At 37.2% G+C, this 25,008-nt stretch overlaps 2 non-coding genes across 2 annotated transcripts; one reads left to right on the top strand and one right to left on the bottom strand.

Annotated features, from left to right (window-relative positions):
- Window positions 1–2,660: 2,660 nt before the first annotated feature.
- Window positions 2,661–2,732, bottom strand: Trnah-gug (transfer RNA histidin (anticodon GUG)). The gene has a single exon. It is a non-coding gene; the product is annotated as a tRNA-His (tRNA).
- A 704-nt stretch (window positions 2,733–3,436) lies between these two features.
- On the top strand, window positions 3,437–3,518 carry Trnas-aga (transfer RNA serine (anticodon AGA)). The gene has a single exon. It is a non-coding gene; the product is annotated as a tRNA-Ser (tRNA).
- The last annotated feature ends 21,490 nt before the right edge of the window (window positions 3,519–25,008 follow it).

Genomic DNA, 25,008 nt, shown 5'->3' with positions numbered 1-25,008 from the left:
TTCGTAAGCTTTGCAGCATCCAGATAGGTGGGTGGGAAATAGCTAACCTCATTGCACAACATCGCGATTATTCATGCTGCACAGACGCAGCAAATCCCGTGCCATGAGTTGTCACCGACACAGATGACCTGATGCTGAGATTGTTGGACAGATCACCGTGAATCAAACGAGCAACACCAATCTTTCGGTTCAACTTCGGTCTTCTCCTTATGCTTCGACACCTAACGGTATGGCCTACTTCGGCTCACGTCCAGCTGTTCAAAAAAATTCTCCCGCCCGTTCAGAATCAGGCATGCAGTGCTCTTCTCGTTCCTAATGGTTCTGGAGGAAAAAGCTGCAAAAATAAAAAAAATTCAATTCAACTTTTTTTCGTTCTAATTACGTGGTAATACTTACACCGTGATATATTTATATCGATTTGTAGTTCAAGAAGGATTTGTTTTTAATAGGCACTATCATTCTGTACATGCCGTGTGCATGTAGTTGAAGTTGAGTTGACTTCTTAAAGTTGACAAATTGAACACCGCCTTACTGCTGCAGCAGATTAATGAACATATTCATTGCTGCTTCTTTATTCCTTTCGGTCATCTACGGGACCGGGCCCGTTCGAACAAATTACAGGTGAAGAGGAAATTCCGGATTGTCAGCCGATCATGCGTCATAATCCAGATCAGGAATCATCTGCTGGTTTCATCCAAAGGGAATGTCCGCCATCTCAGTGCACCCATTTGGAGTGCTCGAGCCCGACCGATGCAGCGATGGTGCAAACCCGGTATTGTTCCTCGAAGGTCTGTTTAAGATAAAAAAAAATATGGAAAAATATAGATTTCACATTTCACTTAATGTTGTTAGTGCTTACCTTGTTGAGCGATGGCTGCAATTAGTTCTGTCCAGCTACCTGATTTTGAACCCATTACTGTGACGAGGAGCCGGATTACGGTTTTGCGATTAAGCAACTTCCGGCAACGATAATCTTCAGGCATCAGGGACTGATACTGAAACAACTTTTGAGTGGAATCGGTTTAAGTCGGTTCACAGTACCTAGGAATCAAGTCCGTTTAGGTTGTATTGAATTAAAACTGCTGAAAAATTAAAAATAAACTAAAAACAAAGTGGCTACAGCAAAGATTGTTTCTAAAATGGCGGACATGAAAATGTTCTTACGTTTGTTGATCACAATTTTAACCATTTCTTAGCTTTTGCATGGAAACTTGGAATATGGTTAAAATTGCACTTCGAAAAATTGTTAAAATGTAACCATATTGGCTGTTCTGCATCGAAAACCATAAAATGGTTACTTTTTAAACATAAATGGTTAAATAAAAATGAGCGTGCAGGGGTGGAAGACAGAAGAAAAAAACAAAAAAAAGCGCTCATATGTCAAATTGATCTGATTAAATCACCGACCAGTGAGCAGGCATCAAATTTTGTTGCATTAGAATGACCATTCTTAAAACTTTTTTTTTAAGTCGTTGAGCGAATTTTGCATTGGATAAGTTTACAACTTTCACCAAACTGAGCATGTCAAATCAGCTTTGTTGATTTTGTTTGGTTTCGGCACGAACTTTTATCATAAACGATTACAAATCTTTTCAAAAAGTGCTCATTTTTCTGTCGAAAAATAAAAAATGCTAATTAAAATTCACGAGGAATCTTCCAAGTCTATGGCCGATGACATAGTAAGAGCGATGCGATGCGAATTGGCGAACGCGGCCAATACGAACTCGAGCGGCGGACCAAATTGACATCTGCTTCGCCGCGTTGAGTATGTCAGGTTTAAGCGATTCACATACATTTTCATCAAATGTGGTTCGCCGCATTGAATCGCATTCGCCGTTTCGTATTGCATCGCATTCACTATGTCATCGGCCTATATGGTCAAAACGGTGCGAAGGATAGTTCTAAATATGTTTTTATTGATACGAGTGTATCAACATGGAAAAATAGCTCGCAATTGTTTATAGAACCTAGCTGGAGTGTTTCGTCTAATTTAATAATGTCATTTTTTGGCTCTGAATTTTGAAGATTCTTTGCTCTTACGAAAACTAATAAACTAAAAACGATTTTTGTGTTAAGTAGAGCTCATATTGGGCTATTTGAACTAACTGAAAACGGGTTTTGTTTACTTTGTTTTTTTATACCCTTTTCACATGTTGGTGCTGAAATGGTTAATTGGTCTGATTAAATCACCAACCAGTGAGCAGGTAACAAATTTTGTTTCATTACAATTATCATTATTAAAACTTTTTTTCAAGCCTTTAAAAAGTTTTGCTTTGAACAGGTTTTCTAATTTAATCAAACTGAGCATGCCTTATATCTACATAAAACAATATTTAGTTTTGTTGATTGTTTTTTAGTTCCTACATAAGTTTGTATCTTGAACGACTACAACTCTTTTCAAAAACTTTTCAGTTTTATTCGAAAAGTAAAATCTTTCTGCAGTGAATTTCTATTTGCCTCGTCAATGTCTCGTAAATTTTTGTAAACAAATCCCAATCTGTTAATTATATCGGTTAGTTCGACTAAGACTTCTTCTTGTAAGGTAGTGGAATTGAAATTTGTTTGTTGTTCCACATTTGTTATTCCACGAAAAGTCATATTCGATTACAAAAAACCAACCCCTTCCGTGACAATGCGCCAGTCTTTGCCAGACTTCACATTGCCGTGACCAGGATTCGAACCTGGGTTACTACGGCCACAACGTAGGGTCCTAACCACTAGACGATCACGGCTATCGGGGTTGTTGAAACGAGTTGGAATTTGCCATGAACAATTTCGCAGTCGTTTGAATCAACCGCTATATTCGCGAGAGCGCGTTCTCTTATCATCGCTGCGCTGTTTGTATCAAATCGGAACGAACGAATGTAAACAAACGGCTTCAAGCTCGTTCAAGCTGAGTTCGAGAAAGTTGTTGTGTTCCGATCACAATACAAAGTCAGCAAAAATCTACGGTAAGTATCAAATGTCGTGGTGAAAGACACATTCCATTGTACTTCCGATGGTTTCGAGACGCGTCCGGACACGTTGGCGCCGGTCAATGATTGGCGTCTATCGATCGATGCACCTTGTACAAAAATGTAGGTAGCTCACAGTCCGGCTGGTGTCGCAACAATTAACATTCTGGTTCAAAGTCGACGCTGCCAAAATTTGGCGGCAATAGCGAGGCGCGCATCGGTTTATGAAATAAAGAAAACAAAACACACTTAACATGTGCCAAGCAAGGTAGGTAGAAGATAGAAAAAGGAAAAAAATAACTGAATAACAACAAACGAATTCAGGTTAATGGGATTTGAACCGGTTGAATGCCACTCGACGAAGTAAAAACCCAAAAGATAAGTAGGGAGAAGTGAAGTTGAAAGTGAACGAGAGAAGAAAAACCCGGTTTATGTGAACCCCTCATTAAAAATGTGTAAGCTGCCCGGAAGAACGCATGGAGGCAGTCGTGGCCGAGCGGTTAAGGCGTCTGACTAGAAATCAGATTCCCTCTGGGAGCGTAGGTTCGAATCCTACCGACTGCGACAGATTTTTTGACAAAATCCGAGACAAATTCAGTGCGTTGCGTCGCCTCGATCAATCAATGTCAACTTGACAGACTAGGTACACTCAGAATCAAAACAACCCAAAAATAAGAACGCCAGCGCATCAAAACAAAGTTCGGATGTCTTTCTTAATTTTGGGCTGCTGTCAATATACCAAAATCAAAGTTCGAAGCTCGAACTGAATACCCCAAAAAAATTTCCCTTTGTTTTCAGTTAGTTTCGTTTTGTTCCCAAACACAAGTCAGTCACTTTGGAAAAAATTGTCTGGATTGGATTGGATCGGAAGGTAATTTTGATTTAATTATATACATTTTTATTCTAAAACAGAATTTTTCAGACGTGTCCAGCTCATCTGTTGCATTTGCTTCAGGCGGATTTGGAATAATGAGCAATCTAACCTAAAAATGGAACAAAAATAACTGACCGGAAGTCGGGAGGAGGAAGAATGTATTCGCCAATGGAAACGTCCATTTACTGTAATCTGGAGCACCAAAAAACATTTGTTTATATCCAAAATAGTCTCTGTTGCATGAGAAAACACACGAACCATAACCGATGTTTTGGAAACGATTCAGCAGTTCCGGTTACTACGAAGGTGAGCTAAATACTATTCGTATTTATCATTATATACTTTTTTAAGCCTTCTCACTGTTTCATTTTAGATCCATGAGGTTCCAGCTGAATGACCGGATCCATCGTTCAGATCAATCCGAAATTTTCGATCAATTACGTTCGTTGGCAGTACTCTTTCTCTCCGGACCGGCGAAAATATTGTGCCTTCCGATGGCAAAAAGTCTGGTTTTATTAAGTTGCGTTCTCGATATGTGAAAAAAGTATAATTCCTGCATGCCATGGTCACACGATTGAAACAATTTTTTTTTAATAAAATAAATTGATTGATCATAAATAAAAAAAAATATTCATTAAAAATGTATACTCCCTTTTAATAAGCGGTTCTTGAAACGAAAAATCCCTCCCGAATGACATGCCCCAAAATTAAGTTGTGAGAATGACGTTTATTCTCAAGTTTGGGAAAACCCCCTCAAACTCATTTTCGTCGGGAGCCAGTTTCATCCGATTTTGCGGCATTCCAACTTGGTTTTGGGTTATTACGCCCTAGAGTGTAAGAAGGTTGAACTGAACGCGCGCATAATGGTTGTTGTTGGGGGCTAGCTAGCTGATTGTTATTGTTTTATTTTTCGGCGCTGCTGCCGCCTCAACGGTATGTGCAAAGCCTACTTAATTTGTTCAGACGTTTTTTTTCGGTTTCATATCTATAGCAACGCGATAGTAATCAGCCGTAAATGAATGAAAACAATGCGAAGGAATTTGTAGCACAACATACAGGTGGCGCCGACGATCTTGTTAGTCGAAAGCTATTTCACCTTAGTCTCAATTATTTCGCGCACGAAATCTCTAACTGGTTGAATTGAATTGTTGTGGGAGGTCAGAGTGGCGTGTAGCCAGAGGGACGCTTCCTCAACCCAGAAGTCTTCATAGGAAGTTTTTAAACTATTCAGTTACGCGAAATATTCTTTCGAATTTAGATTTCAAATTTGTTTTTGAATACAAAAGTATTTATGTTTCCAAATTTCAATTTCAAAATATCGTACTGAGACCACCCTTAAAACACTTTTAGTACCTCTTCCAAGTCAAAGTTATTCAATTAGCTCCTAGGTAGTAAAACCAAAACAAGCCATCAAGTACACGTCATTAGTTGGCGTATTGGCGTAGTAAATTGTTCATTGACGTTCTTCCCGCTGAAAGTCGCCGGTACACCTACATCAATGGTGTAAAATGGTCGAAAGCACGTGTTGGCCGAGGGGTATTTAAATCGAAATGTTTCGAACCATACGTATAGATGTAAGCTGGATAGTTTGAAGGGGGAAAAAGAAAGCAGCAATTAGTGCAGACATTCGTGTAACAAATGCTCACTTAAATAAAATAGAGCTAAAACTCTAGACACCAGTCTTTACCGTTGATATTTTTCGAAAAAAAAAACAAAAATTGTATACTTTTAACTTTGGGGTTTTAATACACATTTTACTTAAACTGCAAAGTGCAACAATAATCACGTTCGGTAGACATACGGTAATACATATTACGTAAATGACTCGATTCTGTGTGGATGATTTACAACTTCACCGGCGGCGATTGGACAGGCTTAGCGGGCCTTAGTCGGAGCCAGAGCAAGACTAGGTAACGCGTAATACGGAAGAGGCACGGTGAACAACATGCACGTTTTGATGTTCCAAACTGTGTGAAATGTGTAACACAAAGTGTATGAAGGTTTGCCACCGGAAGATGATGAGTCATAAGGGAGTTTGTTGATCACTTTCTTTGATCCAACAATGGATTTGAGTGGCAACTGAGTATTTGTTGATGAGTGAAGGCAAAGCTTAATGATACAACGATATTCACATTTCAATGCTTAAAAGATTTTTTCGTTCTACCTGTATACATTAGATCGCTGCAAATTTCGCACAGAAATTTATAAAATATTACACCTCCCATGATGTTTTTTGTTTGTGTTAATTTTGTATGGAAATTTCTATGGAAAAAAAAAATCATCCAAAAATCACAAGAGATGTATTGCGATTTTTTTCTCGCCCTATAGTTTACCCACAAAAATTTCGTCAATCTCAAATTTCGCTCTATATTTTTCGATTTCGTACTTTTTCTCTCACCGCCATATCTGTACACCTCTTGAACACGAAAACTGACTAGGGTAAGTGAGACCAATTTTGGCATGGTCCTTGGCCAACATGCCTATTCATGTTTTTCAGGTCCAAATTGAGCTAAAAAATTTTGAATATATTTTAATTGCGAAGAGGATAATTTGTTTCAAATCTGTGCATACCGAATTTTCTAATTGTTTGTACTTTATTAAAGTAGTTTTTATTTAGATCTGCATCCGAGGCAACTATGTTGGAAATCATCGTATGAAGTATGGGCGGAATGAGATTTCGGATGTGAAAAAGCCGACTCGCGATTAAACTTTACAGAAACGCGTGTTTATTGTTCGGACTTTTGTACAGGATTGATTTCTGCTACCAACAGGAAATGAGAACTGTCAATTAGGTTGCCAGTACTGTTTTCGGGTTTCCATAGCGAGGGATAAGACGTTTGAAAAATACACTGAACGTAAATTGCACTCCATTACCCCTGCTCAATTGATGTCACGTTTAGTTTTTCTCTAAGTCGACGGAACTGTGCTGCAGGTAGCCCTTTTGTCATTATATCCGCTTCCTGCTGCGTCGTCGATACGTATTGTAGCTCAATTTGCCCCTGCTGAACCAAATCGCTGACAAATTGATGCTTAACATCGATATGCTTGAGCCTACTCCTGGCTTTGGGCTCATAGACGATCCTTATGGTACTCTGGTTGTCTTCAAAGTACGGAACAGCTGTAGTTATTTCGTACCCCAACTCCTTCAGTAATCGTTTGAGCCACAATCCCTCGCAGACTGCAGTACACAATGCAACCAGTTCTGCCTCGGTCGACGACAGCGAGACTGATTGCTGCTTCTTGGTGCCCCAAATGGTCGTACACCCGAACACCTTCAGGATGTATCCGGTAACTGAGCGCCTATCTACTACGTTGTTGGCCCAGTCAGCGTCACAAAAAGCTGAGAGCACAGGCACCTCGTCATCAGCTTCGAACTTCAGGCCGATGTCCAGCGACCCCTTCACATATCGCAATATGCGCTTCAAGTGAGCCCAGTGCTCGTCCGTTGGGCAGCTTTGGAATTGGCTGTGGTAGTTGACTGCTGCAAACACATCCGGCCGAGTGGTAAGTGTCACGTACATTAGACACCCTACCAACTCCCGGTACGGCTTGGAGGTTCGCTGCGATTCTTCACCTTTCTGCAGTCGGAGGCGGCACTCCATCGGAACGGATATCGGCTTACAATCGGACATGTTGAACTTCTCCAGTAAGGTCTCCAAATACCTTCGTTGGCTTATCATCATCACTCGCCGATCGATGTTTCTTCGGATCTTCATGCCAAGAAAACAGGTTACTTCCTCCGAATCCGTCATTCTAAATTCCTTCGATAATCTGCTCTTGATCGCTTCGATTTGCTTCAAGTCATGACCGATAATCAGGATATCGTCAACATATAGGAGCAAGAACAGCTTCTTGCCTCCTTGACTTCGGTAGTAGAAACATGCGTCATTTTCGCTCCTCTGGAACTCGAGTTTGGTAATGAAATGGTCGAATCTATCATTCCAAACCTTCGAGGCCTGTTTTAGGCCGTACAATGACTTCTTCAAACGACACACTAATCCTTCGCCAACTTCAAAGCCCTCTGGCTGAGTCATATACATTTCTTCGGCAAGATCTCCGTTGAGGAAAGCAGATTGAACGTCCATCTGGTGGATCAGCATACGCTCTTTATTCGCCACAGCTAACAAAGTTCTCAGGGTATCTACTCTTGCGACCGGAGAATAAGTTTCAGTGTAGTCGTAACCTTGACGTTGGCTGAAGCCGCGTGCAACCAAACGCGCTTTATATTTGTCTGGTTCACCTTCGTTCCCGGGTTTAATCTTAAACACCCATTTGCAAGACACTTCATTTCGGCCCGCAGGCAGCTTCACAAGCTCCCACGTTTTGTTTCTGCTCAACGAATCTAGTTCCGCCTGAATGGCCACTTTCCACTTAGGCCAATCGGTTTTCTTCTTCAATTCCGCTACAGTGCTTGGCAGATTGTCAACATACTCTATTGCTCCGAATGCGAACCCAGCGAACGTCATATCATAATCCTGCTGCCACGCAGGAGGTTTCCTGCGCCGAGTTCCCGTCGACGGCTCACCACTTTGCTCACCGTCGGATTCCGGCGTAGGTTCTCTATCAGACGCCTCATCGCAGGTATCGAAACAATCTCCTTCAGTGCCATCGCAGCTGGCATCTCTTGGGTCTAATTCGTCGCCTTCGTTCGGTAGCTCTTCTTCGGGAATTGCACTTGTTACCGTTTCATTTGACACATGAACCACTGTTTTCGAATGCTTCGGCTGCCTTGACTCTGACTTGGCGCTCTCATCTACGATGACATCTCGAACTATAACGATTCGACGCTCTTTGTTGTTCCAAACACGATAGCCGTTTGGGCCGTAGCCCACGAAAATCCCTTTCCAGCTTTTCTCATCGAGCTTCTTGCGAGTCTCCTTCGGAATATGGCAATAGGCAGGAGAACCAAAAACCTTCAACTTCGACACATCTGGTTTCCTTCCATTCCAAATTTCTGCTGGCGTCACCTTGCTATCAAGCGCACACGAAGGGCTTCGGTTCGTTAGAAATGCCGCTGTTTCGACTGCTTGCCCCCAGAACGACTTGTCGATACCAGAATCAAAAAGCATCGACCGGGCCTTCTCCACGAGCGTCCGATTCATTCGCTCGGAGACGCCGTTCTGCTCGGGCGAATACGGAACTGTGAACTCCATCTTGATTCCTTGCTTCCGACAAAAAGAGCGCATCTCATTGCCGACATACTCTCCACCGTTGTCCGACCGTAGGCGAGAAATCTTGCATCCAAACTTGGCAGTTGCTTGAGCCTCGTAGTCCTTGAAACAGTTGGTTACCTCACCCTTGGACTTGATAAGGTACACCACTGTGAATCTCGACCAATCGTCAATAAACGTGACGAAATATTTCTCGCCGCTCCAGGTTGCAGGCACCACTGGCCCACAGACATCGGAGTGCACAAGCTCCAACACCCGACTCGATCGCCGCTCCTGCCGCAACTCAAACGGATTTCTTGTCTGCTTTGCCGCTACACAAGATTCGCAGACCGCCAATTGTTTCTCGCCTTGCACCGCTTTCATTCCCTCGACGATTTCACCATTCAGCAGGCTAGTCAGATTTCTCTCCCCCAAATGGCCGAAACGTCGGTGCCACAGCTCATTCACTTTATTTATTTGGCCAGAGAATAAAAGGGAATCGCACATACCTTTTGGTGAGTAGAAGTTGAGCTCGTACAATTTTTCTCGTCGAACACCAGTGGCCACCACCGCGGAGCCTTGTAGTATATCGACGCGGCCGCCGGCGAACACCACTCGCATTCCGGCAGATTCCACCTTACTCAGGGAGAACAGGTTGACTCTAGCCTCGGGGATATACACTACATCTGACACTTTCGCCTCGATGGACTTATTTTGTAGCACTGATATCACTGGAACAACACCGGACAGCTTTGCTGTCACCCATTCACCACTTTTGGCCACAGCAATGTCCATTGGCTGTGCCATTGGAACCAATTTTTCGAACAACCGTTTATCGTTACAGATATGCTCGGTTGCACCCGAGTCAATGTACCACCGTATTTTCTTCCGTTCATCCAAACTCGTTTCGCCGTCAGTCAAAAACATCACTCCTTTTGATTGTTCACTTGCGACGTGCGCAAACGATTTGGAGAACCACTTCTTTTCACTGTTGTTCTTCTTCTCAGGATAATTTGCCAACTTGTGCCCTTCCTTTTGGCACCCATAACACTTGAAGACTTTCTTCTTCTTCACTTGCTTCTTAGAAGCTCCCGAAAAAGCTGCGGGTTCACTTTTCCCACCACTCGAAACCGACACTGCACTTCTTCTTTTAATTTCCTCATCGAGGAGCCTGCTCTTCACGAAATCCATCGTAAGATTCTCTTCGGGCTGTGACTCAATTGACGTCACCACTGCATCGTATTCCGAGCCCAACGAAAGTAGCAAACGACACACAACATCAATGTCGTCCATCACACCACCCGCACCACGGAAGAGCCGAATCACACGATCAAATTGCACAAAATGCTCTTGCAAACTACCGCCGGTATACCGCAGCTCGTTTAGCTGTCGGTTCAAGTGCAGTCGTTTCGCGACACTTTTTCGTTCGAAGATCTTCACTAACGAATCCCACATTTGCTTCGGAGAATTCCGATCATGCAAATGTTCCAATTGATCATCATGGATCCGCGACACAATCATTCGTTTACACGTTTTATCTTTCTTCAGTCTCTCTTTTCGAGCTCTTTCCCGCCGCTGCCTGACGTCATTCGTCAATCCATCTTCGATTTTCAATTCCGGCACATCATCAATATCGGTCTCCACACATTCCACTAGATCGTGCTCATCTAGAAGTGTGAGCATCCGAAACTTCCAGGCCGGGAAGTTGACGCCATCGAACATCACAACGCGGTAACACTCCTCTTTCTCGCGTTCCCCCATTTCGCGATTATTTCACGACACTACGACCGGAATCCACTTAATAAAACCGGTACGCGTCCAGGAATCGTTCCTGGGCCCATAACCTATGGGCGGAATGAGATTTCGGATGTGAAAAAGCCGACTCGCGATTAAACTTTACAGAAACGCGTGTTTATTGTTCGGACTTTTGTACAGGATTGATTTCTGCTACCAACAGGAAATGAGAACTGTCAATTAGGTTGCCAGTACTGTTTTCGGGTTTCCATAGCGAGGGATAAGACGTTTGAAAAATACACTGAACGTAAATTGCACTCCATTATGAAGAACTCACCTTTCTAGTGCAACTGTTAAATTCACATGCGATTTCAAACGCGTGCATTCATTTGAAAAATTTGCAGTAAATACTCATGCCTACAGTTAAACTCGACAAAAAATAAAAAAAATACTAGAAATACAAAAGAATGAATATTTAGGTTTTGAATAAAAATTTAAAACTAATTTTGTTCCTTTTCTTGGCATGCAACTTCAATCGAAATACACCACCAGTGTTGGAAACTGGAAAAATACATGTTCATTAAAGAGGTATTTTTGAGCTGATGTTTTCCCTTAAAATTCATCTAAAACTATGCACAAATGTTTTCATTCTAATTGGGTTGTATTATAAGATCGCTTCTATCAACTTAAGCTTCGAAATAAGTTGGAGAACATAAGTGATACGACAAACTAAAAGTCATATCCAGTGATCCAGTGATTCGACAAACTAAAAGTCATATCCAAGCATTTTAAATGCAAATATCGCTATTTGGGAAACATGAATCGAAGGTACATTGGTATGCGTGCCAACAGCATTTGCATTGCAGTCTGCCGAACAGAGACCACGTGGTCTCCTATAGAACACAGTGGTTCGAAATAATAAAAAAACACTTAGTGAAATTAAGCAACTCACAAGACTTGATGTTTTTCTTATCAAAAACTGTTAGATCGATGGCAATTTATGACTTCAGTATATAAAATACATAATTAATTGAGTTTTGGGATCGTTTTCTATTGCTTGGAAACCAAATATGTACTCAGATTTAATTTTTGGGATTTTTGTTCTAGTTTTTTCTTGAAAACAGAAGTTGGAAGTTCAGGAAAATATCGTTTCCAATCATTCCTTAAAATATTAGATGTGAGTCGAATTAAAAAATGTTTTAGCAAGGTTTACATTCTTACATCTATTTGGCGTTTCAAACCACTGCGCAACGCCCCGGGCATTCGAGACGGCTCTTGCTAGAAGCTCATAATCTCAGCTAACAAATTCAAAAGGGCAAAATTTTAAAATACCATTCAAAGAATTTTTCAATTTCTTACTTTATGAAGCCAAACTCCACAATATGAAGATAGTTGTTTGGTAGTGAAAATAACCCTATGTGTCGCAATCGCAAGTCTCCTAGAGTATTTTACTATCAACTATGGTCTATAAAAAATCAAAAGGAATAATTTAAACAATGATTTATAAATGACAACACATCATGATGCACAAAACCATAGAAATGTCGTAAATGAATCTGTCTTTAGTTTTAGAATTCCTGAATTTGTCCAGTTAGCATTCAAGTCAAGAAATTCTCAAGAAAAAAAACTGAGAAAATCTAAGCAGTTTTTTCAATATTTGGGAAAATCCAATCGATGAGAAAAGTTCAAAATAATATATTTCAATTTAACGTTACAATACCGCTTTCACAACAACCACGTTCAAGTCGTTTTTTTTAATAATTCGTTTATTTGAAACGGCTCAAACCTTTCAGTATTACTCCCGTTCAAGTCGAATTTGATTTTTATATTGATGAAATTGTCTCAAAAAACTTCGCAAAAATTATGAACTGTGAAATCTTTTTAAAAAAGGAATGTGGAATGAGGAATGTTAATCAATCGGCGCCAGATACGAATATTTTACCTCAATATTCTGGCAGCTGGACCACACCAACTTTTTTTGAACTCTACGTTGAAAACCTGGACCAGTCTAGATAAGCCCATGCCATCTGAAATACTTTTCCTAGATTGATTGGCTTTATTCAGATTTTATCAGTCCTTCATAAAGTAACTTACTGTATACATATTGGAGAAATTTTTTGAAGGGTTTAGTTTTAAAAGTTTGCTTACAAAATATGTTTGTTTAGATTTCATCAAAGAGATTTAGAAGAAAAAGTTCAAACCGCTCGCGGACATAATTCGTTTCTGAATCGGTCCCTCTGATAAAGGTTTGGTTGTCATTCATAAACCAATGATTCTTGTTCATACACAAATATTCTGAAACAACCTGAGGTGTTTATAATCATCCCTTTGTTTAAATGAGTAAAAAGTTTAAAGTTTTAAAAATTAAAAAAAAAATTGCGGAAATTCTGGACTTCCGACTTTTTGAAATGAAAGCTTATTTTGTGCTTCCCTTCCAACCAAATTTCATCAATGTTTTCAAAAGCCTTTTTGTTGTATGAGTGAAGCCCGGTGTTCCATCGTCGCATAGAACTTTACGTTCAGCTGACTCCATTCTGTCAGTGGCCTTATATTCAGAATAGCCAACGATTCTGTTAACTGTCATTTGAGCATTGTTGGTAAAGACAGGGGCGGTCCTAGAGTTGGCTCTTGGGGGGGGGGGGGGGGTGATTTTCCAATTTTCAAAAATCAGTCAATATAAAGGAACGTTAATATCTGGTGAAAAAAACAATCATTTGAGTTTGCGAGAGGAGAGGGAGGGGTTGCGGGGTGGGGTTATCCCTTTTTAAAACAACCAGTGAATCTGGAATAACCACTGCGAAAAATGTTGATATTTTTTTTTATTTGTAGGTATATCTGGTATTTAACACTAGAAGGACCGGCAAATTAAATATACCTATTCTAACCGTGACCAGTCAAAATGACTGGTAAAGGGGAAATTTTTTATATCATAATATTTTTAACTTTTTTCTTTTGAAATTGTTTTGTTATTTATTCGATATCATTTTTGTTATAAAACGGAAATTTTTTTTCACCATGGGTGCACGGAATCACCTCATTTTGGCATAGTTGACGAATGCGTGTATGTCATAAAATGAATATTTCAAATAATTTTCAAAAAATTAAAGCACATTATCAATCCAATTATAAAATCATGTTAGACGGCTATGGATATTGACCATGGGTGCACGGTTTCACTTCAATTTTGTTTTAATAGATATTTTCTAGCATCCATCGCTCTGAAATTTTTCAACACGTTGCCTATAAATTATACCTGATATTGTAGGTTTTGAAACATATTTTTTCTATAAGTAGAGCAATTTACCATGGGTGCACGGATTCACCGCTATTCATCCAAAATCAATTTTTTGCATGCTAAAGGTAAAGAATAAAGACTTTTATAGATTCAAATAAAAATTTGTATTATATACATGGTTTTTCACTATGGGTGCACGGATTCACTGCATTTTAATCAAATATTGGACTTTTTGCAAATTTTTAAAAAACATATTTACAAATCAAACCAAAGTCGAAATCATGTCTTTCATGTTGAGACATAATGATTTAAATAACGATTTTTATTTAAAGTTCTGTTTTTTCATTCCTGGAAAAGAAATACTTCAATTTTATCATGAAATAATTAATTTATTTATTTATTATTACAAAACAGGTTTTTGCAATCGTACATTTATCTGATAAGATCTGATCAACATCCAAGAATTTGGAAAACGGTTACCATGGACCGAGTGAGTGATGAATCATCATTGTCAAATGTACACGTTGATTTGTTTTTCCTTAAAAGTTTTTCGATTGACAAATATTGTATTTCAAATGCCTATCATATCTAATTCAAAAATATGTTGTGTTTTGAAGCTATTTGAAAACTATTTCACTCTATATAATTTACAACGGCGAATTTGCAGCCATTCCGTGCACCCATGTTGAAATATCCGCATCCGATGAGGTCTATCAGATAGGCTGGCGCGAGTCTGGTATAGGTATGCCTGGCGTACTGGGTTCGATTCCTTGTATCGGCAAGAAAATTCTTGGGTTCAAACCCCATGAGTTGCCGACAGGTAAGATGTGTTTCCTCTTATAATAAGAATTTTCATTCAGTTGCCAGCTGGCCAGGTATATACACGGGTGCCGGAATAACTGTAAGTGAACTTTCATTGGAAATTTGTCGAGCCTAATAATCCAAGCCTAATAATTCAGATCTCTGGCAGCGCTGGTTTTTTGATCGACCGTCTTGTTTTATTGTCCCGCAGTTTTATTGAAATATTTACTAGAAATACGTATTTTTTAATCTGTGATGAGTTTAAGTGGCGTTATTTAGTGTTCAGTGTGCAAAACCGTACTATGATTTTCTACTTTAAATTGTCCTAAATGTGTTAAAATTGAGTTTTCCTTTGTGCCGTAACACGTAAAAAAAAAACATACCCCAAGCATTCGTGTAGTGAGCTGTGTATTGAAAGTCACTCCTCTAGGTTGGTGAGTAAAGTGAACTTTCTTTCTTATTACTTTTCACAACTAACATTCTCAAGAGTATATTGCACAGCAACAAATCGTTGACCAAGCATATATCTCAACCGTATCTGCATGCGTCCACCGTTTGTCGGTCTATCTGAGTAAAAAAAACTGCCGCTGTTCAACTTCTTGTGGTTCTATCATTTGCTCAGCTGTTAGTAAATCTCGTCGCTGAGCGGTGTAGTATTTGGCCAACCTCGGGGCACTTGCAAGTAGTGCGAAAGTGTGTGTCTCTGTTATTAGCGCACTTCAAAGGGTTGTGTTTCTTACACTTGCTAGCTTGTTAGTCAATCTCGATCGCTAGCGGTGAAGATTAGGCAAACGCAGCCAGCGCACATGAGTAGGTACGAAAGTATTGTTGCTTCCGTCAGTAGCACACATTGTTGGAACTAGCGTGTGCTGGTTTTAATGGTGACTCGTCACTTGTATTCTTGATAGTCGTACACAGTGCAACATAAACTTGAAAATTGTTCTTTTTGGAAAGCAATGATTTTTCTTTTGTTTTAAAATTAGATTTTTATTAGATTTTTTTTTTGTGCGTTTAATATTATGTAATCAATTTTTTTTTATTTCAAGCGCTTTAAATTACATTATCTTTAATTTCGTACACACACATTATTTAGGTTTGTCTTTGTCCTTAAAATTTAATTTGAGTTGCGATTTTGACATTGAACCCTTTTAAATAACGCTTTTAATTAAATAGTTCTCATCTCCGTACATACATATAATTTAAGATAGCTTAGGGTTTTTTTAATTAAATTTTTGTTCCTCTTTTCATAACAGTCTTTCCTTTTTAATATTTATTGTGTTGTTTTCTTAAATAATCCTAGTTTTAGTTGTGCATTTATTAAAAATAAATTTATAAGTCTCTTATTTCTTAATTTTAATAATTTCTAGCTTTAGTTGTGCGTTTCATCAAACGAGTTAGTTCCTTTTAGCTTTTAATCGTTGTATTATGGCGATGGCGAACATGGAATGTGATGATGAAGTTATCTGTATAGAGTGTAATAATACTGAAAATAATCTTGATAAAATACTTACTTGTGCATATTGTTTCAAGAGCGTTCATCTTCGGTGCAAAAATTTGATTGGCAGTGCAGCTCGCAAAATGAAAGCGCAGCAATACTTTTGCGATGCCAACTGTGCATGTATTTACGCCAAAATAATAAGTTTACGGAAAGATCATGAAACTATTATCGAAAATATCCATACTAAAATTGAAACGACCGTTTATAATGTGGTTTCACATGAATTGACCTCAATCAAAACAGATATGAGATCAGTTACTACTGCGATAGAGGCTTCGCAGGAATTTTTGTCCACGAAATTCGATGAAATTCAGACTGATTTCAAAGACATAAAACTCCGAAACGATGCTCTTGAAAAAGAAGTAACTGACCTCAAATCTAAGCATTCAAATCTTTCTAATCAGGTCCTTAAATTAGAAGTAAACCTCGACCGATTTAACCGGGAAGCTGTTTCTAAAAACCTCATGATCTTCGGAATGCCATACAAAAATGGAGAAAATACACAAGAACTTGTACGCAAAACATGTGGCACTTTTGGCTACGAGCTTAAAACTGAGTCCATTTTAAACGCTGTTAGGTTAATATCCTCGAACAAACCCAATGAAAAGTGTCCACCGATCAAAGTTTTATTAAAAGATACAGTCATAAAAGAAGAAATTTTTAGTAAAAAAAAAATTTTTGGGAAACTTGCCTCTTCTTCAATAGATCCTTTATTAGTAGTTGATGGTAAAGCGCTTAACGTCACAATAAGGGATGAATTGACGCCCTTATCTATGGAAATTCTAACTGAATTGCGCGAATATCAAGATTTAATTGGAGCCAAATACATCTGGCCCGGAAGAAATGGTGCCATTCTGGTCAAACAAACAGAAAATTCAAAACCTGATATAATTAAAACTAAACTCGAAATGAATCGTTATATGAGCATGCATGTCACTCAGCAAGGAAATAACACATCTACGATTCCAAATGAAAGTCCTTCACCCAAACGAAAAAGGAACAATGCTGATCCACGATCAAAATAAGATCTTAAATCTACAACTGTTTGAAACTTTTATATATTTTATTCAATGGATAGTTTAATTAATAGATACCACGAAAATGTAGAAGATTTTAATTTAAGTAGTTTTAATAATGATTCAAGATCCTTTAGAATTTTGCAATGGAATGTACGTAGTATGAATAATTTAGATAAATTTGATTGCATATTACAAACTATTGATCATTTTAATGTTTGTATCGATGTTATTGTTATTTGTGAAACTTGGCTTGGTAAAGATAACTGTTGTATTTACAACATTCCGGGATATACATCTATTTTCTCTCGCCGTGATCAACCATATGGAGGCCTAGCTATGTATATAAAAACAAATTTGAATTTTAAAACTACTGAAAATATAACTTTTGATGGCTTTCACCGAATAAGTGTCGAAATCTGTACAAGTGGTCAAGTAATTTGTGTTCATGGCGTATATAGACCCCCTGCATTTTCGTTTAACAAGTTTTGTGATCAAATTGAATCTCTTCTAACGTCTGTTGCTGATAATCACTCCTGCTTTATTGTAGGTGATTTAAACGTTCCTGTGAATCTGGTTAATTTGAATACCGTAGCAAAATATAGATCTATCTTAGAATCTTTTGGATACGCTTGTACAAACACATTTCCTACTAGGCCAACAACTCGGAATATTCTAGATCACGTAATATCGAAGCAAATTGACTTAGATCGATTGAAAAATGATACAATCTTTTCTGATGTTAGTGACCATCTACAAATACTCACGTCCTTCAATTTATTAGGTGATAAAAATGTAACAATTCTAAGAAAAGAGATAGTTGACTACGCTAAACTAAACAGCTTATTTGTGAATTATTTAAACAGTATTCAACTACCAGAAAGTGTTGATGAAGGCCTACAAGAAATCTCATCAACTTACAATCGCTTTGTGAAAGTTTCTACTCGTACACTTAATAAAAGGGTAAAACTTAAAGGTAATTGCTGTCCGTGGATGACATTTGACCTGTGGACACTCATCAAAATAAAAGATAATTATTTAAAACGATCAAAAAAGCATCCTAATGATAACAATTTGAAAGAGATGTTAATTCATTTAAATAAAAAAGTGAGTGCAAAAAAACAAGAATGTAAAAGGCTCTATTACGAGCGCTTATTAAATAATTCTCCGCATTCTAAGCTCTGGAAAAACATAAATACGCTCTTAGGTAAATCTAAAACGACTTCCTCAATCAACCTTTCAGATGAAAGAGGTGTTATAACCAATAGTACACAGATTTGTGAGAAATTTAACAAACATTTTTCCACAATTGGAAAGAATCTGGCTAAAGAGATTCCAATAGACACTGAAAATGATCATTTGTCTCATATCGCACAGGTAGAAAATACAATCTTCTTACGACCCGCTAATGTAAACGAGGTTCGATTAGTTATTTTTTCACTTAAAAATAAAAAGGGTCATGGACCAGATGGCTTCCCTGTTAATGTCCTAAAAAACAACCATGAAACATTCTCGTACATACTCACACAATATTTTAACCAAATATTAGAGTCAGGAGTTTTCCCGAACTGTCTAAAAATTGCGAAAGTTATCCCTGTTTTTAAGGCTGGCGATTCGCTTGACGTCAATAACTATCGTCCTATCTCGACCTTAAGCGTTTTTAGTAAAGTGTTCGAGAAGCTTCTTGTTAATAGGATTGTAGACTTTCTAAATCAGAACAATATACTCTATAAACTGCAATATGGATTTAGATCAGGCTCGAGCACTCAAATTGCCATCTCAGAATTAGTGGAATCTATCATATGTAAAATAGAGTCAAAAAATGTTGTTGGGGCATTGTTTTTGGATCTCAAAAAAGCTTTCGACACTCTAAATCATGACATATTATTGTCCAAATTGCATAAATACGGGATAAGAGGAACAGCAAATAATATCCTTCGTAGCTACCTAGAAGATCGCAAGCAGTTTGTGGCTATTGAAAATACAAGAAGCGAATTAAGAAATATTGATATCGGTGTACCACAAGGGAGTAATATCGGACCATTACTTTTCCTCTTATATGTAAATGATTTATGTAACCTTCAACTTAAAGGCACAGCACGTTTATTTGCCGATGATACAGCAATTTTTTATTCAGAAACTTCACCTGATATTATAATTCAGCACATTGAAGACGACCTAAAACTGCTTTCAAAATATTTCAATTCAAACCTACTTTCACTTAATTATACAAAAACCAAATACATGTTGTTTCATTCTTCACATAAAAAACTGCCTCGTACTAATGACCCAGCTATGAATGGTAATACGATTGAGAGAGTTAGTTGTTTCAAATACTTAGGAATTTACTTAGATGAAACTCTTTCATGGAATCGTCAAATTGAACACCTGGAAAAAAAAATTACTCCTCTTTGCGGTGTTCTTTGGAAACTGAGAAATTTTGTTCCCCAACATGTTCTCTTTAAATTTTATTTTGCGTTTATTCACTCTCATTTGAACTACCTTGTTATGATATGGGGAAGAGCTTCTTTGTCTCACTTACAGAAACTTCAAACGCTCCAGAATAGATGCTTGAAAAACATCTTAAAACTCCCTTTGTTATTCCCTACCTTTCAGCTATACTCTTTAAGAACGCATAACGTTCTTCCAATATCTGAACTCTGTGATTTGCAAACTGTTATATATATCTATGATAATCTACACTCAACTGAAAATATTCAAAACCTCCATTTTACTACGGGGTTGCGAACTCATAACACTCGCCAGTCAGATTTCTTGCAACGAAGCCGATCCACAACATCATTAGGGCAAAAAAGAATTTCGTTTATTGGACCTACTAAATACAACACCTTACCAACTGATATTAAAAACATAACCAATCGTTCCATGTTCAAAACCAAAGTGATACAGCTTTTGAAAGAAAAATTGAACCATTAAAACAGTCGATCATCAACCAGTCTTTGTTTTGCTTACCTTTTGCATATTTGTAGCGTTAATTTCTAATATTATTATTCTTTAAAAAATTGTAGTTTGTATTTTTATCTTATTAAATTATTGAACATAACTTGATAAAATTAGTAAATATAATTAGTGTAATAGTAAATATAGTATAATGAATCTCTTCAAAGGAAATTATTTTCCATTGAGATTCATATTGTTGTCAATTTAGTTAAATAATACATTTCCTCGCACGACATTAAACAATTTTGTGTTCTCAGCATGATTAAAATTTGCTCGCGTTAACATTTATTATTCATTGCTGCCAGACATGCTGAGAACAGTAGCGTCCATTACCAGGGGGCTCAATTGAGCCTTTTGGTGTGAGGGAGTGTGGTGGGCCGCTACAAAAAAAAAAAAAAAAAAAAATACATAATTAATTGAGTTTTGGGATCGTTTTCTATTGCTTGGAAACCAAATATGTACTCAGATTTAATTTTTGGGATTTTTGTTCTAGTTTTTTCTTGAAAACAGAAGTTGGAAGTTCAGGAAAATATCGTTTCCAATCATTCCTTAAAATATTAGATGTGAGTCGAATTAAAAAATGTTTTAGCAAGGTTTACATTCTTACATCTATTTGGCGTTTCAAACCACTGCGCAACGCCCCGGGCATTCGAGACGGCTCTTGCTAGAAGCTCATAATCTCAGCTAACAAATTCAAAAGGGCAAAATTTTAAAATACCATTCAAAGAATTTTTCAATTTCTTACTTTATGAAGCCAAACTCCACAATATGAAGATAGTTGTTTGGTAGTGAAAATAACCCTATGTGTCGCAATCGCAAGTCTCCTAGAGTATTTTACTATCAACTATGGTCTATAAAAAATCAAAAGGAATAATTTAAACAATGATTTATAAATGACAACACATCATGATGCACAAAACCATAGAAATGTCGTAAATGAATCTGTCTTTAGTTTTAGAATTCCTGAATTTGTCCAGTTAGCATTCAAGTCAAGAAATTCTCAAGAAAAAAAACTGAGAAAATCTAAGCAGTTTTTTCAATATTTGGGAAAATCCAATCGATGAGAAAAGTTCAAAATAATATATTTCAATTTAACGTTACAATACCGCTTTCACAACAACCACGTTCAAGTCGTTTTTTTTAATAATTCGTTTATTTGAAACGGCTCAAACCTTTCAGTATTACTCCCGTTCAAGTCGAATTTGATTTTTATATTGATGAAATTGTCTCAAAAAACTTCGCAAAAATTATGAACTGTGAAATCTTTTTAAAAAAGGAATGTGGAATGAGGAATGTTAATCAATCGGCGCCAGATACGAATATTTTACCTCAATATTCTGGCAGCTGGACCACACCAACTTTTTTTGAACTCTACGTTGAAAACCTGGACCAGTCTAGATAAGCCCATGCCATCTGAAATACTTTTCCTAGATTGATTGGCTTTATTCAGATTTTATCAGTCCTTCATAAAGTAACTTACTGTATACATATTGGAGAAATTTTTTGAAGGGTTTAGTTTTAAAAGTTTGCTTACAAAATATGTTTGTTTAGATTTCATCAAAGAGATTTAGAAGAAAAAGTTCAAACCGCTCGCGGACATAATTCGTTTCTGAATCGGTCCCTCTGATAAAGGTTTGGTTGTCATTCATAAACCAATGATTCTTGTTCATACACAAATATTCTGAAACAACCTGAGGTGTTTATAATCATCCCTTTGTTTAAATGAGTAAAAAGTTTAAAGTTTTAAAAATTAAAAAAAAAATTGCGGAAATTCTGGACTTCCGACTTTTTGAAATGAAAGCTTATTGTGTGCTTCCCTTCCAACCAAATTTCATCAATGTTTTCAAAAGCCTTTTTGTTGTATGAGTGAAGCCCGGTGTTCCATCGTCGCATAGAACTTTACGTTCAGCTGACTCCATTCTGTCAGTGGCCTTATATTCAGAATAGCCAACGATTCTGTTAACTGTCATTTGAGCATTGTTGGTAAAGACAGGGGCGGTCCTAGAGTTGGCTCTTGGGGGGGGGGGGGGGGGTGATTTTCCAATTTTCAAAAATCAGTCAATATAAAGGAACGTTAATATCTGGTGAAAAAAACAATCATTTGAGTTTGCGAGAGGAGAGGGAGGGGTTGCGGGGTGGGGTTATCCCTTTTTAAAACAACCAGTGAATCTGAAATAACCACTGCGAAAAATGTTGATATTTTTTTTTATTTGTAGGTATATCTGGTATTTAACACTAGAAGGACCGGCAAATTAAATATACCTATTCTAACCGTGACCAGTCAAAATGACTGGTAAAGGGGAAATTTTTTATATCATAATATTTTTAACTTTTTTCTTTTGAAATTGTTTTGTTATTTATTCGATATCATTTTTGTTATAAAACGGAAATTTTTTTTCACCATGGGTGCACGGAATCACCTCATTTTGGCATAGTTGACGAATGCGTGTATGTCATAAAATGAATATTTCAAATAATTTTCAAAAAATTAAAGCACATTATCAATCCAATTATAAAATCATGTTAGACGGCTATGGATATTGACCATGGGTGCACGGTTTCACTTCAATTTTGTTTTAATAGATATTTTCTAGCATCCATCGCTCTGAAATTTTTCAACACGTTGCCTATAAATTATACCTGATATTGTAGGTTTTGAAACATATTTTTTCTATAAGTAGAGCAATTTACCATGGGTGCACGGATTCACCGCTATTCATCCAAAATCAATTTTTTGCATGCTAAAGGTAAAGAATAAAGACTTTTATAGATTCAAATAAAAATTTGTATTATATACATAGTTTTTCACTATGGGTGCACGGATTCACTGCATTTTAATCAAATATTGGACTTTTTGCAAATTTTTAAAAAACATATTTACAAATCAAACCAAAGTCGAAATCATGTCTTTCATGTTGAGACATAATGATTTTAATAACGATTTTTATTTAAAGTTATGTTTTTTCATTCCTGGAAAAGAAATACTTCAATTTTATCATGAAATAATTAATTTATTTATTTATTTTTACAAAACAGGTTTTTGCAATCGTACATTTATCTGATAAGATCTGATCAACATCCAAGAATTTGGAAAACGGTTACCATGGACCGAGTGAGTGATGAATCATCATTGTCAAATGTACACGTTGATTTGTTTTTCCTTAAAAGTTTTTCGATTGACAAATATTGTATTTCAAATGCCTATCATATCTAATTCAAAAATATGTTGTGTTTTGAAGCTATTTGAAAACTATTTCACTCTATATAATTTACAACGGCGAATTTGCAGCCATTCCGTGCACCCATGTTGAAATATCCGCATCCGATGAGGTCTATCAGATAGGCTGGCGCGAGTCTGGTATAGGTATGCCTGGCGTACTGGGTTCGATTCCTTGTATCGGCAAGAAAATTCTTGGGTTCAAACCCCATGAGTTGCCGACAGGTAAGATGTGTTTCCTCTTATAATAAGAATTTTCATTCAGTTGCCAGCTGGCCAGGTATATACACGGGTGCCGGAATAACTGTAAGTGAACTTTCATTGGAAATTTGTCGAGCCTAATAATCCAAGAATGCCTACTTGGGCAGAAACTGCGGTGAATCCGTGCACCCATGGTGGATAACCAACATAGAAGAATATATCGTGCACCCATGTTGAAATATCATTTCAATTATTCAGTTTCATAGCTGATGTCTTCAAATTTGAATAAATAAGTACTCAATTCATAAAAATTTTACTCATTCTAGTTTAGTGTAAAACATATTTATCACCTAAAACTACTCGATTACTCGAATGGTCACGTATTAAATCTAACATAACTTTTACAAATCTTGATGAAATTTCGCCAAATTTTGACAGAAAGTTCGATTATAGTTTAGCATCAGAACAAACCAAAAAAATTGGGAGTCAAGTGCTTGAAGCGCCACACAGCGGCCAATCCGAGAACTTTTTCTTCAAATCATCACGACTTCGAATCGAAAATCAATAATTTCATAACGAATGACACATTTCTGCCCACCATAAATCAACTAGGACTTATTGTCTTGAATGTAGCTTGCAAATGAAACCAAAAGCAAGCGAAAAAAATTTATCTTGGGTGAGTGCTCCTACTTTGGACCTAGAGCCTACTTTAGTCCTAAAATGCCGAAAATTGAAAATAATTCATTTTGCTGGCATAAAATAAAGATATTCCTATGCACACAATGAACTCTTATTCTTCCTGAACCCTACCATACCGTTTTTTGCCATTAAAAGTCTTTCTGATAAAATTTTCAACGTTTTTAAAAATGTACCTCTTCATCAGTGGTAAATCAGACAGCTCATTTAGTGGGGCGCGTATTGAGAAATTAGAGTGTTTAAGGAAAAATCACGATTTTTTACTTTCCAAGCCAAAGTTTAAAAGGAAATAACTTTCACTGTGAAGAATATGAACCATACTACCCATTTTTCCAAAAATTCATGAAAATCAATGGAAAACTCGGAAAATTTGCAAAGGGTCCAAATATAGGAAACTTTCGACTTTGATGTTCCATGTTTAGATCACCAATCACCAAATCTTTGTATCAAAACCAACAAATCAACAATGTTACGAATTTTTAATTGGGGCATAATTCAGAACCAATATTGAATATTTCCAACATTTTTGCCAGATTTACGCAAATAAACTATAAGTAAGTAAACACAATCAAGTTGCAGCTATCCTTTTGCTGATAGAGCTGACGGGGAATAAAAGTGTTTGTGATATTCATAACAGAAATTTTAGTTTTATAAATATTAAAAAGCTGTAA

This window comes from Uranotaenia lowii, chromosome 1 (genome assembly GCF_029784155.1).
Source record: "Uranotaenia lowii strain MFRU-FL chromosome 1, ASM2978415v1, whole genome shotgun sequence".
In the NCBI taxonomy this organism is placed as follows: domain Eukaryota; kingdom Metazoa; phylum Arthropoda; class Insecta; order Diptera; family Culicidae; genus Uranotaenia; species Uranotaenia lowii.
Note: the sequence above shows the minus strand (reverse complement) of the source record. Positions and strands in the feature narration are given on the sequence as shown.